The following is a 14,035-nucleotide window of genomic DNA, read 5'->3' on the forward strand; positions in this document are numbered from 1 at the left end:
GACACGTAGTAAGAAATTCCTAGTTTGCTCTGACTCCATAGGTGCCATTAAATCTATTGCACGTATTTATACAGCACATGCAGATTCCCATCCCGGATTATGGTCTGGGGGCGGGGGGAGGGCTGAGCTCATAGAAATATTCTCTAGAGTAATACAACGAGTACATTTTTGAGACGGCTGCAAAGATATCTTTTTGGGAGTAAGAAAAAACCGGTCTAGTTCGGGAGGGGGGGGGGGGCGGGGGAGGGGGCTGCAGCCCCACAGCCCTACACCCTACACCCTCCCTTCCCCCCAGGCTGGATCCGTACGATGGTCGGTCTGTAAGTAATGCGCCACAATTTTGTAAAAATCCATTAATATACATAGACAAACGTCGTTGTTGATGCTTCACATTTGATGTTTGTTTTGTGCGCCGGTGAAGTTTCGAACCGTTCTGGCAGATGGCAGAGCCGTAGTACAGCGTCAAAATGGCGTCTACATGAGACTCACGTTACAAGCAGCGTGCTGTTATTGCATACTTGTGTGCAGGAAAAGAAACTGTGGTGAACATCCATAAACGTTTGTGTGCAGTGTATGGTTATGTTGCAGTTGATAGGAATACAGTTGGACGATGGGTAAAGAAAGTTATAGCCTCAGGAAATTCAGAAACAGAGCTCCATGATCAGCCACGCTCGGGACGTCCTGTCACAGCCACTGCTCCGGACATGCTGAATCGTGCGGATGCCATTATTCGTGACGACCGGCGCATCACAATTCGACAATTTGCTCTACAGTTGTCGGTCAGCATTGGAAGTACGTCTGCAATGATCGAGACCCTCGGATATTCAAATAGGTGCTCACGATGGGTTCCACGAATGCTCAGCGCGGACCACAAGATTCAAAGAAAGGCCATTTCATCTGAATTGCTGGAACACACGCTGAATTGGGAAACACACTTTGAAGATGACGAGAGTGTCAGTCATGCAGTGAAAACATGGCTACGCCTACAGGACAAGACCTTTTACCAGCACGGAATACATGCTCTTCCACAACGTTGGCGTACGGCCATAGAACGTGATGGAGACAACGTAGAAAAATAAGACGTGGACAAGACATCTTGGTGTATATTGTCACCAAATTCTGACTCTTAACAATAAACAAGTTCTGAGAAAAAAATGTGGGGCGTTACTTACTGAACGACGCTGTCTACAAATTCTGCACAAGGTGGTATCATTCAGCTGTTACCAGGGCAGTAGGAAATTCGGGAAATGAGTTTAGACATGTGGCAGCCAAGGAAGCACGTACTCTAAATCAGGAAGCTCAATGTGCTGTCCCGCCTATGTGCTATATCCCCGCTGCTAAGGTACAGGGTGATTCGTTGGTAGCAACAAGAGTGACTCGAAGTCACGGACACGGACAATAATCTGCAGCCAGTAGAACCAGCCACTCGGCCGTGGCGTACCTGCTTCTGCCCATCGAGGCGATGCTAAATTTTTCTTCAAGGTTTCAGATAGGCCACAGTCCGATGAGGCATGGATTCCCTCTTCGGTGACAGGACACTCCAATGTGTCAGTAGTCACACTTAACAAGATTCTGCCAAGAGGTTACAGGTTCGTTTATAAGCTGACCTGTATTTTAGGGGACAGTTAGATGAATGTGGTACCACATTTAAGATTCTGTGAGATTTCTGGCTTGCTCCCTAATCTATTAATGGGTCTCCAGTTGGGCTGATTTATCAATATCCCTTGTAAGTGACCAGCCACCTACACTGTTTTGAACTTTGTAGTCTTTATTCTATACTTATTTCGTTTAGTTAGGAATTTCGTACCGAATTTTAAGGCTGGCAAATCCCTTAACATCCTTCGTGATTGGTACGACTGACCAAGTGAATGTGAGCTCAAATGACAGAGGATAATTGAGTTTCAAATGAAATTGAATTTTATCCATCTTTAGTTACAAATGTTTCATCCACATTCGTCTCAGACTATTTTACCGAAACCACCACAATAAACCCACTCTTTATCGCTCTAAATACACACACACACACACACACACACACACACACACACACACACACACACACACACACAAAGGAGGTAGCACACAAAACTTCGTCGACTATCCCTAGCTTGTTAGTCTGGGCCCTAACCATACGTGATAATTAGAGCAGAAAAAGCCGACGCAAACGAGTGCTTTGTTCCATCGTCACGAGAGAGTTACAGAGATGCAAAAGGAATTCCATGGTAGACGCTACAACAGAGGCGTTGTGCGTCACGGACAAGCTCCGAGAGCGTACGTGATGCATCACGCGCAAAATATGTTACTTCGTCGCAGGTGCATCTCGCGCACAGGCGGCGACAGCAGAAGCGGAGAGATTAGGGCTCGTGACGATTCTTACCGACAGTTATTCTCCCCACTCACCACTCGTGTATTAAACAGGAAACGGGGCAAGTGATGTTAGTGCTGGAAACAGAGGCGAGGGATTCTATTATTAAAGACAAGATGGAATTTGTTCCAAAACCTTCCTCCATGTGACCACAACTCAGTACTTAAGTTATATGACTTTTGGATGAATAATTTGGGATGAATAATTTGTTTATGACACCACATCTATCCTAATTTTTGCACTGCATCATTTTATCGGAACACGACGAGAAAAATGAGGCATTGTTAGATGTTTCATTTTCTCATTTATGTGCTTCCTTTCAGAGTTTAATACCGAGTGAGCGCACTAAATAATTCAAAGTACACTTAATCTAATAATATAGACCATAGAAATCAAAATCTAGTGTTGAACAGGTTGAATCACTGCTTGAGTACTTCATTGTTTACGTAAACATGCATCACAAAAATAATTCTTAATATTTTGTTCATATGTGGGTCCACATCTGTGAGAGAAAACACTGTCCGTAGTAAGACTGGTTCAATAAAACTTAAACACAGTTGTTATTACGGTCGGTTGGTTCGTTAATTTGGGGGACCGAACCATACAGCGAGATCATCGGTCCCGTCGGATTAGGGAAGGATGGGGAAGGAAGTTGGTCGTGCCCTTTGAAGGGAACCACATCATTTGCCTCAGGCCATTTAGGGAAATCACGGAGAACCTAAATCAGGATGGCCGGACGCAGGTTTGAACCGTCGTCCTCCCGAACGCGAGTCCAGTGTGCTGATCACTGCGCCACCTCGCTTGGTGCTGTAATTATGTTTAATGGTTTTCCACGGTGGGTATATTTAATGAAATACTCGTCCACGTTTAGGCATTCTTTTGTAACAACTTGAAAATTAATTAGTGTCGAAACTGCCCTATCGTACAACGAATACAGGATATAATTGCGCAGCCTACTATAGACAGTCTTTTCCCTCACAAATAATTGTGACGACAGCAAGGAATTACAGACATTCGCTGCGAGCGGGAACTGCTTTAAATCAATGGGTAAGGTCGAAAATTTGCGCCAGACCGGGATTCGAACCCAGGGCTTCTGCTTGCAAGGCAGATGCGTTGACCACTACACCATCCGGACACAGTAGTCACGGCAACTGCACGGACTACCCTAGCACCGCCTTCCGTCACACCCGAACTCTAAACTTATATCACACACTACTGACGTAGTGCCCCTGCTCATTAGCAAGCATTTCGCCGATTCCCGTAAGTGTTCGGGCCTGATCTGAATCTGCTCTGAATGGATTACTGAGCAGCCTGGCCTTAATTATCTAACCGGTGTCCGTTCCGAAAGAACGAACACCACATATAAATAATTGTGTCGACTGCCCCATCCACTGCACAGTGGATGACTCCAATACGAGCAGCATATGCACCGGCACCTTTTTCAGGTTTGTCACACACCAAATAAATTTATGAAACGTCCCCTCAGCAAAAATTATACATGACTGTGCTTAAACTGACACACAGTACTTTTAGCGCAACGTAATCTAACTTTCAATAATCCCTACAAAAGTTCTCGCTTCCCACGCCCGGGTTCCCGGGTTCGATTCCCGGCGGGGTCAGGAATTTTCTCTGCCTCGTGATGGCTGGGTGTTGTGTGATGTCCTTAGGTTAGTTAGGTTTAAGTAGTTCTAAGTTCTAGGGGACTGATGACCATAGATGTTAAGTCCCATAGTGCTCAGAGCCAATCCCTACAAAAGAATGGCCCTGACTAACAATAACCTATACCTTTCATGAATCACTTACCTCACAAAAATCTTCGTTACTCAAACTACTGCAATACAGCGAGCGCCACTACTGCCAGCTACAGGGCTATTACAAATGATTGAAGCGATTTCATAAATTCACTGTAGCTCCATTCATTGACATATGGTCACGACACACTACAGATACGTAGAAAAACTCATAAAGGTTTGTTCAGCTGAAGCCGCACTTCAGGTTTCTTCCGCCAGAGCGCTCGAGAGCGCAGTGAGACAAAATGGCGACAGGAGCCGAGAAAGAGTATGTCGTGCTTGAAATGCACTCACATCAGTCAGTCATAACAGTGCAACGACACTTCAGGACGAAGTTCAACAAAGATCCACCAACTGCTAACTCCATTCGGCGATGGTATGCGCAGTTTAAAGCTTCTGGATGCCTCTGTAAGGGGAAATCAACGGGTCGGCCTGCAGTGAGCGAAGAAACGGTTGAACGCGTGCGGGCAAGTTTCACGCGTAGCCCGCGGAAGTCGACGAATAAAGCAAGCAGGGAGCTAAACGTACCACAGCCGACGGTTTGGAAAATCTTACGGAAAAGGCTAAAGCAGAAGCCTTACCGTTTATAATTGCTACAAGCCCTGACACCCGATGACAAAGTCAATCGCTTTGAATTTTCGGCGCGGTTGCAACAGCTCATGGAAGAGGATGCGTTCAGTGTGAAACTTGTTTTCAGTGACGAAGCAACATTTTTTCTTAATGGTGAAATGAACAGACACAATGTGCGAATCTGGGCGGTAGAGAATCCTCACGCATTCGTGCAGCAAATTCGCAATTCACCAAAAGTTAACGTGTTTTGTGCAATCTCACGGTTTAAAGTTTACCGCTCCTTTTTCTTCTGCAAAAAAAAAACGTTACAGGACACGTGTATCTGGACATGCTGGAAAATTGGCTCATGCCACAACTGGAGACCGACAGCGCCGACTTCATCTTTCAACAGGATGGTACTCCACCGCACTTCCATCATGATGTTCGGCATTTCTTAAACAGGAGATTGGAAAACCGATGGATCGGTCGTGGTGGAGATCATGATCAGCAATTCATGTCACGGCCTCCACACTCTCCCGACTTAACCCCATGCGATTTCTTTCTGTGGGGTTATGTGAAAGATTCAGTGTTTAAACCTCCTCTACCAAGAAACGTGCCAGAACTGCGAGCTCGCATCAACGATGCTTTCGAACTCATTGATGGGGACATGCTGCGCCGAGTGTGGGAGGAACTTGATTATCGGCTTGATGTCTGCCGAATCACTAAAGGGGCACATATCGAACATTTGTGAATGCTTAAAAAAACTTTTTGAGTTTTTGTATGTGTCTGCAAAGCATTGTGAAAATATCTCAAACAATAAAGTTATTGTAGAGCTGTGAAATCGCTTCAATCATTTGTAATAACCCTGTAAATAAAAGATTCAAACTACTGAAGGCACTAACTACTGATAGGCATAGTTAGCAAATGAAAGATTTAGATAGAGAACAAACAATGTATTTACCTTAATAGTGTTCAAAAGTCATAATATATATAGCAGTTCATGACATCCAGTCTTACAAATTTACTGTCCCTGATGGACACACGTCCAGATCATCCGCTCTCAAAACTCCGCCATTTCTCTCCCCACATCCACCACTGTTGGCGGCTCACGTCCAACTGCACAACGCTACGCGCTGTTAACAGCCAACTGCCCATCACTACAATAGCATATACTCCAACAATGCAAACCAACCACCGCCTTCACACAGCACAGTCAGTGATTTTCATATAGAGCGCTATGTGACATTACCAATATAAAAACCTAAACAGCCTACTTACAAATTTCCTGTTTATAATCTATGAGATAGTTCATAGTCATCACCCAAGTGGGTGATTTCAAGTTTTCTCATAATTTATGTATTTTTTCTTAGGAGGTCCGGCTTCCTTCTTCCTAATTTTTTCTTTCCGATTTTCGAGTTTTCTTGGATCTCTCGTTTCTCTTCTTCGATTTTCAACATCTCCTTCTATGGCGTCGCCGGCAAAACAGTGGCGTGTTGCTTTTCTCTGTTTGTGTCTCGACGACAGTTAATATGTTTGCAACCGTGTAATTACAATAAAAAGTAATCATGTAATAATGTAGAATTGTTTGATGCACTCAGGTATTGAGCGCCATATTATCCCACGAGGACTTGTTAACTTAACACATCACTAAAAACAAGTAGCAAGTACAGATTATTAAGTGCCCTATCTCTCAATGTAGAAACATGTGAAGATTATTCCTGTTATACTTGCAGTTAATAATAAATCGCGCAGTTGGTCTTAACTCTTAAAAATCACAAATGCCGCAACAACGATGTGGCATTTCGCCACTCTTACTCAGCGGAAACTGATTTTTTCCTCAGGCTGGCAAATAAATTGTACTTATAACCATTAGCGGGCAGCAAATGACAAGACCAATGCATCATATTCATTGCTGTGTCAAACTGTCCCACACTTCCCTACCTGTCTCCGCACATCATGAAGAGGATTTTGGGGTGAGTACTGTTGTGAACCAAAATACAAGAGTGCAGTAGTAATCTGTTGTGTAAAACCTTCCACTCATACATACATATACATCAAACACACGCCAGTGATGCAGCAGGAGCATTATTCTGTTGTGGCTACCGACATCCTCAAATATTTGCTAATGTATTCCAATCGCTGTCTTCCTCTACAGTTTTTGCCCTCTGCAGATCCCTCTAGTACCATGGTACTAGAGGGAGCTGTAGAAGGCAAAAACTGTAGAGGAGGACAGCGATTGGAATACATTAGGAAACAGTTGAGAACGTAGGTTGCAGGTGCTACTCTGAGATAAAGAGGTTGGCACAAGATAGGAATTCGTGGCGCGCCGCATCAAACCAGTCAGAAGACTGATGACTCAAAAAAAAAAAAAAAAAAAAAAGGTCCTATCCTCCACTACCTGCTACTTGTCAGTGCATTGCACATATTCCTTTCCTCTCCGATTCTGTAACACCACATCTTAAACACTTCGATTCCCTTCTGTTCCGGTTTTCCCACAGTCCATGTTTCCTTTCTTACAGTGCTGTATTCCAAACGTACGTCTTCCTCGAATTAAGGTCTATGTTTGATACTAGTAGACTTCTCTTGGCCAGGAATTCCCTTTCTGCCTGTGCTAGTCTGCTTTTGATGTCCTCCTTGCTCCGTCTGTCATTGGATATTTTGCTGGCTAGATAGCAGAATTCCTTAACTTCATCTACTTTGTGACTATCAGTCTTGACGTTAAGTTTCTCGCTGTTCTGATTTCTGCTACTTCTCATTACTTTCGTCTTTCTACGATTTACTCTCAAACTATTTTCTGCACTCATTATATTGTTCATTCCATTCAGCAGATCATTTAATTCTTCTTTACCTTCACTCAGGACAGCAAAATCATCAGCGGCTCTTATCATTGATATTCTCTCCCCTTGAATTTTAATTCCATTCCTAAATCTTTCTTTTATTTCCATCCCTGTCTTACACGCTTTTTATTCCGAGCACACCGTTCTTGGTCGTCCACTCTTACTATTGCCTCTTTGCTCTTGTACATATTGTACACTACCCCTCTCTCCCTGTAGATTACCCAAATTTTTCTCGTAATTTCGAACATCTTGCACCATTTTACATTGTCGAACACTTTCCCCATGTCGACAACTCCTATGAACGTGTCTTGATTTTTCTTTAGTCTTGCTTCTTGCAACTCAGAATTGCCTCTCAGATGCTTTTATCTTTCCCATAGCCAAACTGATCATCTATCCTCAATTTTCTTTTCCATTCTTTTATATTTCTTGTCGGCAACTTGGATGCATGAGCCGTTAAGCTAGTTGTGCGATAAAGCTGGTAGTTGTCAGCTCTTGAAGTCATCATTGGTTAATACGAAATCATAAACAGATTCGGGTGCTTTCGATGAGGAACGAACAGTTATTCTATCCACGATATGCATATCAATTTTATTTCGATGCATCTAACATTGCAACCACGAATTAAAGCACCTAAATAATGACAGAAACGAAAGGAACCTTTGAATAATAATTCTCTTCATAGCGAGCGACAGCTAGCTGCTTGGCCACCCTACAGTCCGGCACCAGAACTACTTTTTCCAACCGTGGGCACGCTAGTGTGAGGTGCCGAGCAGCTATCAAAACCCGTGAGCATCGCCGCTCCTATGGGCATTTTGCAACGTCTTCTTGCAAGTTGCACCAGCTGTCGTCTCGCCGGCGACCACTTCTTCAGAATAGGTACGCCCCGCTATGTGAAGTGTAACGGGTCGTTACTCCAGCGACAGTCTAATAATGGTGCTCGGATTCGATCGCCGTTTCGGTCGTTCGGCAGTCACTACTATTACGCGATACTACGGGAGAGCGACAGCGCCAGCCATGCGATGAGGTTCACCCAAGTCTCAGGGTTTAGCATTCTCTCTCCAAACTTCTCCATTTAAGCTTGTGTACTTATGGGTCAAAGCTCCCTTTATATGTCGTCCTGTGCATGTGTCTATTTCAGCGGAGGCTGCCCTCGGTTAAGATTATGTTCCTCTGTGATAATTTCAGACTATATCTCTTTGTAATAGTTTCTAAATGTTTTACTTGTGTTGCCCTTTTACCCCAGTATCCACTCAAATCAGGGACTCCCTGCAAATACGGTCGTGGTCCATGCCTGTCCATTGTCTGATATCGGGTAGAATAATAACATGTGACCCCAATGGCTTAACAATATTTGTTTCGCTCGTAACTGGAGCAAGCTCTCTTCATTTACGCCGCCTGAGACACGAAAATTGTGGCAGTAAGTTTAGGCGAGGTACTGAACATTGACATCTTCAACTTTTGTAGTCCTGCCTTCCTCAGTTGCGAGTAATATTACGGTATATTCATAATTTTTACTTATGGACCGTCTGACAGCAACTGAATAAAACACAATTTTAATGCCATACGCGTTTCGCCTTTATTTTCTACGAGGCATCAAGAGTGGCCTGGAATATGGACATATGTTTGCTATTTAATGTACATTTTGGTCACTGTACCTATAGGTTATAAATAGTTCTGGTGGTTGGTGTTTCCTATTAAGTAGTAATGTTTTGAACCGTACTTACGATTGCGTGGGCGATTTCCTACATATTACGCTCCTGTTGTTCTTCTTCTTATACATGCCAATTTGCGGTTATTTTCCACATTTCACAGAAATATGCACTGCACACTTGTTTCGATGCAATGTTTTGGTTTCTGTTGCCGACTGGCCGACTGTCAGATGTTTTTGCCAAAGATCGAATGTTATTTCCAAACTTTCGAGTGTAATTATTGAAGTATCTGTGATATCTTCGTATATGCTTTACTGTGTGCGTGTGTGTGCTAGGAACAATGGGCATGACACACATGTAGTACACAGGCTCAATCAAAAAATAAAAACACTAAGACAAAATAAACACATTTCCAGAATACAAGGGAACTCACAAGCTGAAAACTTACAAACAAACTCAACAAACACACACAATGACAACACCACACAGAAAAGAACCAGATGGTACACCATGACCTACTCACATAAACCAACACACAGAGCTGCAAACATCCTAAAGAGACAGGGCTTCCAAATAGCATATAAGTCTGGGCAAACCCTCCAATCACATCTAAGCCAAGCAGCTACCAAGAGGGACAAATTCCAACAATCAGGAATATATAAACTTGAATGTCAAAGTTATGATGCAGAATACACAAGCATGACATGCAGGAATTTTAAAACACCATACAAAGAACATATCAGGTGTTGGAAGAACTAAACAAACCATTACAGATTTGCAGAACATTTAAAACACCATAACCACCATCCTACAAACATGGAACAAGAAATGAAAATAATGAGACTAAGCAACCATGACAAAATTCTTATTCAAACGCAAGAAAACTTGCACATTCAGAAAGCCATCGCTGAAAACGAACATGTGATAAATGAACAAACACACATCAGCACAGGCTCTTTACTACACTTAATAAAAGAAATGACAAGATAAAAAAAGAAACTAATCGTTCCGCTTACACAACCAGGAAAAAGAAAAATACTCTTCCCCTTTCGCCTTCTGGACACACACACACACACACACACACACACACACACACACACGCACACGCAAACACAGCCCACAAAAAGATCACACACCAAAACACACTCACTCTCTCTCTCTCACACACACACACACACACACGCACACACACACACACACACATTTTTAAGAAAAAATGAAGGCGCTACATACCAGGGTTGGAACTTAAATAGTGGCAACTAAAATCGTGTTTTATTCAGTTGCTGTCAGACGGTCCATAAGTAAAAATTATCAATATACGGTAAAGAGATACTGAACATTGTTCTATTGAAAAGTGGCACCACGGTATTGTAGCATGACAGGACGTCCGTGACGAACAGTTTTGCTATCAGAATTCCCACAATCTCTACCAGCCTGATAGTCCTTTAGATGGCGGCGCTAGGAGGGCCTTTCGAAAACACTGGAAGATTGGTACCTCTTCAAGGTCGCTGCTGTGATCCCGTATGATAGTCATTCGTATCAGTGCCGAATATCGGTCGACACCATTCACTAGCAGTCCACACCTCCTCGTCATAGCACCACTCCAAACCCGACCGTTTCTGTTGTAGTATTACCGGTAGCCTACGCATGAAACGGTAATTTCCGATCAATGGTGCTGGCTGATACCATTTCTTGTTTTAGAATGGCAGGACGAATTTGAAGGGGTTAGGATGTGCTTTGTGCACAATGCGGCGATACTCCCTTGTGGTGGTCAGGCGTGGGCGACCGAAACTTAGATGATGAGTACGTCGCGGTACAAGTGCTGTGTCATTAGTGAGATACACAGGCGAGAGAATGTACTGGGACTTAGCGCAGTTCACTGCTCCTAGCGCCACGTCATCATAACGCACATGTGCGAAACATACAAGTATTGCGCCATAATTTAAGAATGAAACTGAAGATTAAAGTTGCTTTTGCAAACCTTGTCAGCATGTGTTTCAGTATTTTAATGTTTAAATTGTCAGAGCGGTCAGATGAATATCTTTCCCTAAATACATCGTTTTAAATAAAAAACAAGTAGCGCTAAATAACAAAGCTACAAAGCCAAATATCGGTCAGAATGTGTAAATGTATGTCAAAATTAACTGGTCCAAGTCTCAACTTCATTAGAGCAATATTCTGGTCAGAATCCACGTTTTTAAGAAAAATTGAAGGCGCTACATACGAGGGTTGGAACTTAAACAGTGGCAACTATTTATTCCATTTGCACCATCAACAGAACAGGCTCTGCTATAATTAATATAAATGATACTTTAATCTATTACGAATAAGGACGTTTTTGTTCCAAATATGGTTTTCAGTAAATTACTCGAAAACTATTAGAGGTAGTTTAAAGGAGTCGCATACTTCAGGTTTTCATATGAAACTGACGCTTCATACAAATTCTCATCTTTCCAAGTGCAATACGAGGGTTGGAATTTAAATAGTGGCAACTATTTATTCATAACCGATACAAATGAGTTACATGTTTGCACGTGTTACTGCCCATGAAATGGCCGAGCGTTTCAGTCTGGAACCGCGCGACCGCGGTTTAAGTAGTTCTAGGTCCTAGGGGACTGATGACCTCAAATGTTGTCCCATAGTGCTCAGAGCCATTTGATCCATTTGTCCGTGAAAGTAGTCACCAGCGTTGTGTAGAACCCGTTGCCAGCGATGTGGAAGGCGTAGTATTCGATAGGCAGTAGACCGCTCCATTCGCAGCATCAACAGAACAGGCTCTGCTGACGGTATACTACGCCTTCCACATCGCTGGCAACGGGTTCTACACAACGCTGGTGACTACTTTCACGGACAAATGGATCAAATGGCTCTGAGCACTATGGGACAACATCTGAGGTCATCAATCCCCTAGGACCTAGAACTACTTAAACCGCGGTCGCTCGGTTCCAGACTGAAACGCCTAGAACCGCTCGGCCATTTCACGGACAGTAACACATGCAAACATGTAACTCTTTTGTATCGGTTATGAATAAATAGTTGCCACTATTTAAATTCCAACCCTCGTATTGCACTTGGAAAGATGAGAATTTGTATGAAGCGTCAGTTTTATATGAAAACCTGAAGTATGGCTCTGAGCACTATGGGACTTAACATCTATGGTCATCAGTCCCCTAGAACTTAGAACTACTTAAACCTAACTAACCTAAGGACAGCACACAACACCCAACCATCACGAGGCAGAGAAAATCCCTGACCCCGCCGGGAATCGAACCCGGGAACCCGGGCGTGGGAAGCGAGAACGCTACCGCACGACCACGAGATGCGGGCACCTGAAGTATGCGACCCCTTTAAGTTACCTCTAATAGTTTTCGAGTAATTTACTGAAAACCAAATTTGGAACAAAAACGTCCTTATTCGTAATAGATTAAAGTATCATTTATATTAATTATAGAAAGTTTTGATCACAGCAACTGATGAAATCCATTAAATAATGGAGCTATAACAATTTTCAAGACTTTGACGCAAATGCCAATTAATACTAGGTCTCTTGAAGTTGTTGTTCACAGGTCATGTTGTACTGTCAACTCCGTTCTAAAAATTCTAGACGGAAAAGTTTAAATGTAGGCGAGCTAAAACTTTTTCTGTGATTAAAACCTACTTAACTTCATTCATACAAAAATTGCGAAGATTTTAAATTAATACATAACAGTGTTATAAAATATTGTGTCCGAGAAAGCGGCCATTTAGATCCTGCTACTTGTGCCTCGGATGACGTCACAGCTAGACTACAACTAAACGCATGTTTTAAATAAGAAGTTAACTCGCGAGGCCTGTACACCGTCCTCGATCTCATGGTTTTCGCGGCAGTAACTGTTCGTGTGACACCCGTAATGTTAACAAAGCCGCGTGGCAAGTGGTATTAACTATTTTTCAACTTTTGTATTCATCTCTTGGTCTCCCTCTACGATTTTTACCCTCCACGCTGCCCTCCAATGCTAAATTTGTGATCCCTTGATGCCTCAGAACATGTCCTACCAACCGGTCCCTTCTTCTCGTCAAGTTGTGCCACAAACTCCTCTTCTCCCCAATTCTGTTCAATACCTAGTAAAAAGAGAATGGAAATAATTCTTTCAGTGGGCAAGACACAAGAATGTGAACATGCAGACTGGAAACTTGTGTGTGTGTGTGTGTGTGTGTGTGTGTGTGTGTGTGTGTGTGTGTGTAACCATAGAAATAGTTTCCAGGCTCTTGTAAAAGACGGCGAACAAAATTTCCTATTGCTTATTAAATATTATTAACCCCCCCGGCTCACAAGTTCAAATTGTTCACATGGCTCTAAACACTATCACGACGCCATCTCGCACGCGTACGCAGCATATCAGCGTCCTTCAGAGTGATTACTCAACATCTAACGCCGCTCACGGTTCTTATGTACGCTGCCAGAACTGCTAACAACACCAAACACGAACACCACCAATGCACTGTTAATGGCCGGTCTACACGTCACACAGAACTGCAGCGCAATCATTTACATCGCTTCAATGGCGTGTGCGTGTGCTAAATTATACTGAAATCCAACTACGTCTTCTCGGTGCTTCATTTTTTTGTGATGTAGCATATTATACAGTTACTTTTCTCTCAGAGAAAAACAGTTTCTTACATTAATTCAAATACATTATTTACAAGTTTATTTTTGTTCCAATAAACACAGTTACGTTAAAATTTCTGTCTAGGCTGAAATATTAGAGCCATCTGTTGACCACGCGCAGAATTAACTAGCTTCGTGAAACTACTTATGGCTCTGAGCACTATGGGACTTAACATCTGTGGTCATCAGTCCCCTAG

The 14,035-nt window shown here is 42.9% G+C and overlaps 1 non-coding gene across 1 annotated transcript; it reads right to left on the reverse strand.

Annotated features, from left to right (window-relative positions):
• Nucleotides 1–3,427: 3,427 nt before the first annotated feature.
• On the reverse strand, nt 3,428–3,500 carry Trnaa-ugc. The gene has a single exon. It is a non-coding gene; the product is annotated as a tRNA-Ala (tRNA).
• Between the last annotated feature and the right edge of the window lie 10,535 nt (nt 3,501–14,035).

The sequence above is a fragment of the Schistocerca americana genome, chromosome 10, assembly GCF_021461395.2.
Source record: "Schistocerca americana isolate TAMUIC-IGC-003095 chromosome 10, iqSchAmer2.1, whole genome shotgun sequence".
In the NCBI taxonomy this organism is placed as follows: Eukaryota; Metazoa; Arthropoda; class Insecta; order Orthoptera; family Acrididae; genus Schistocerca; species Schistocerca americana.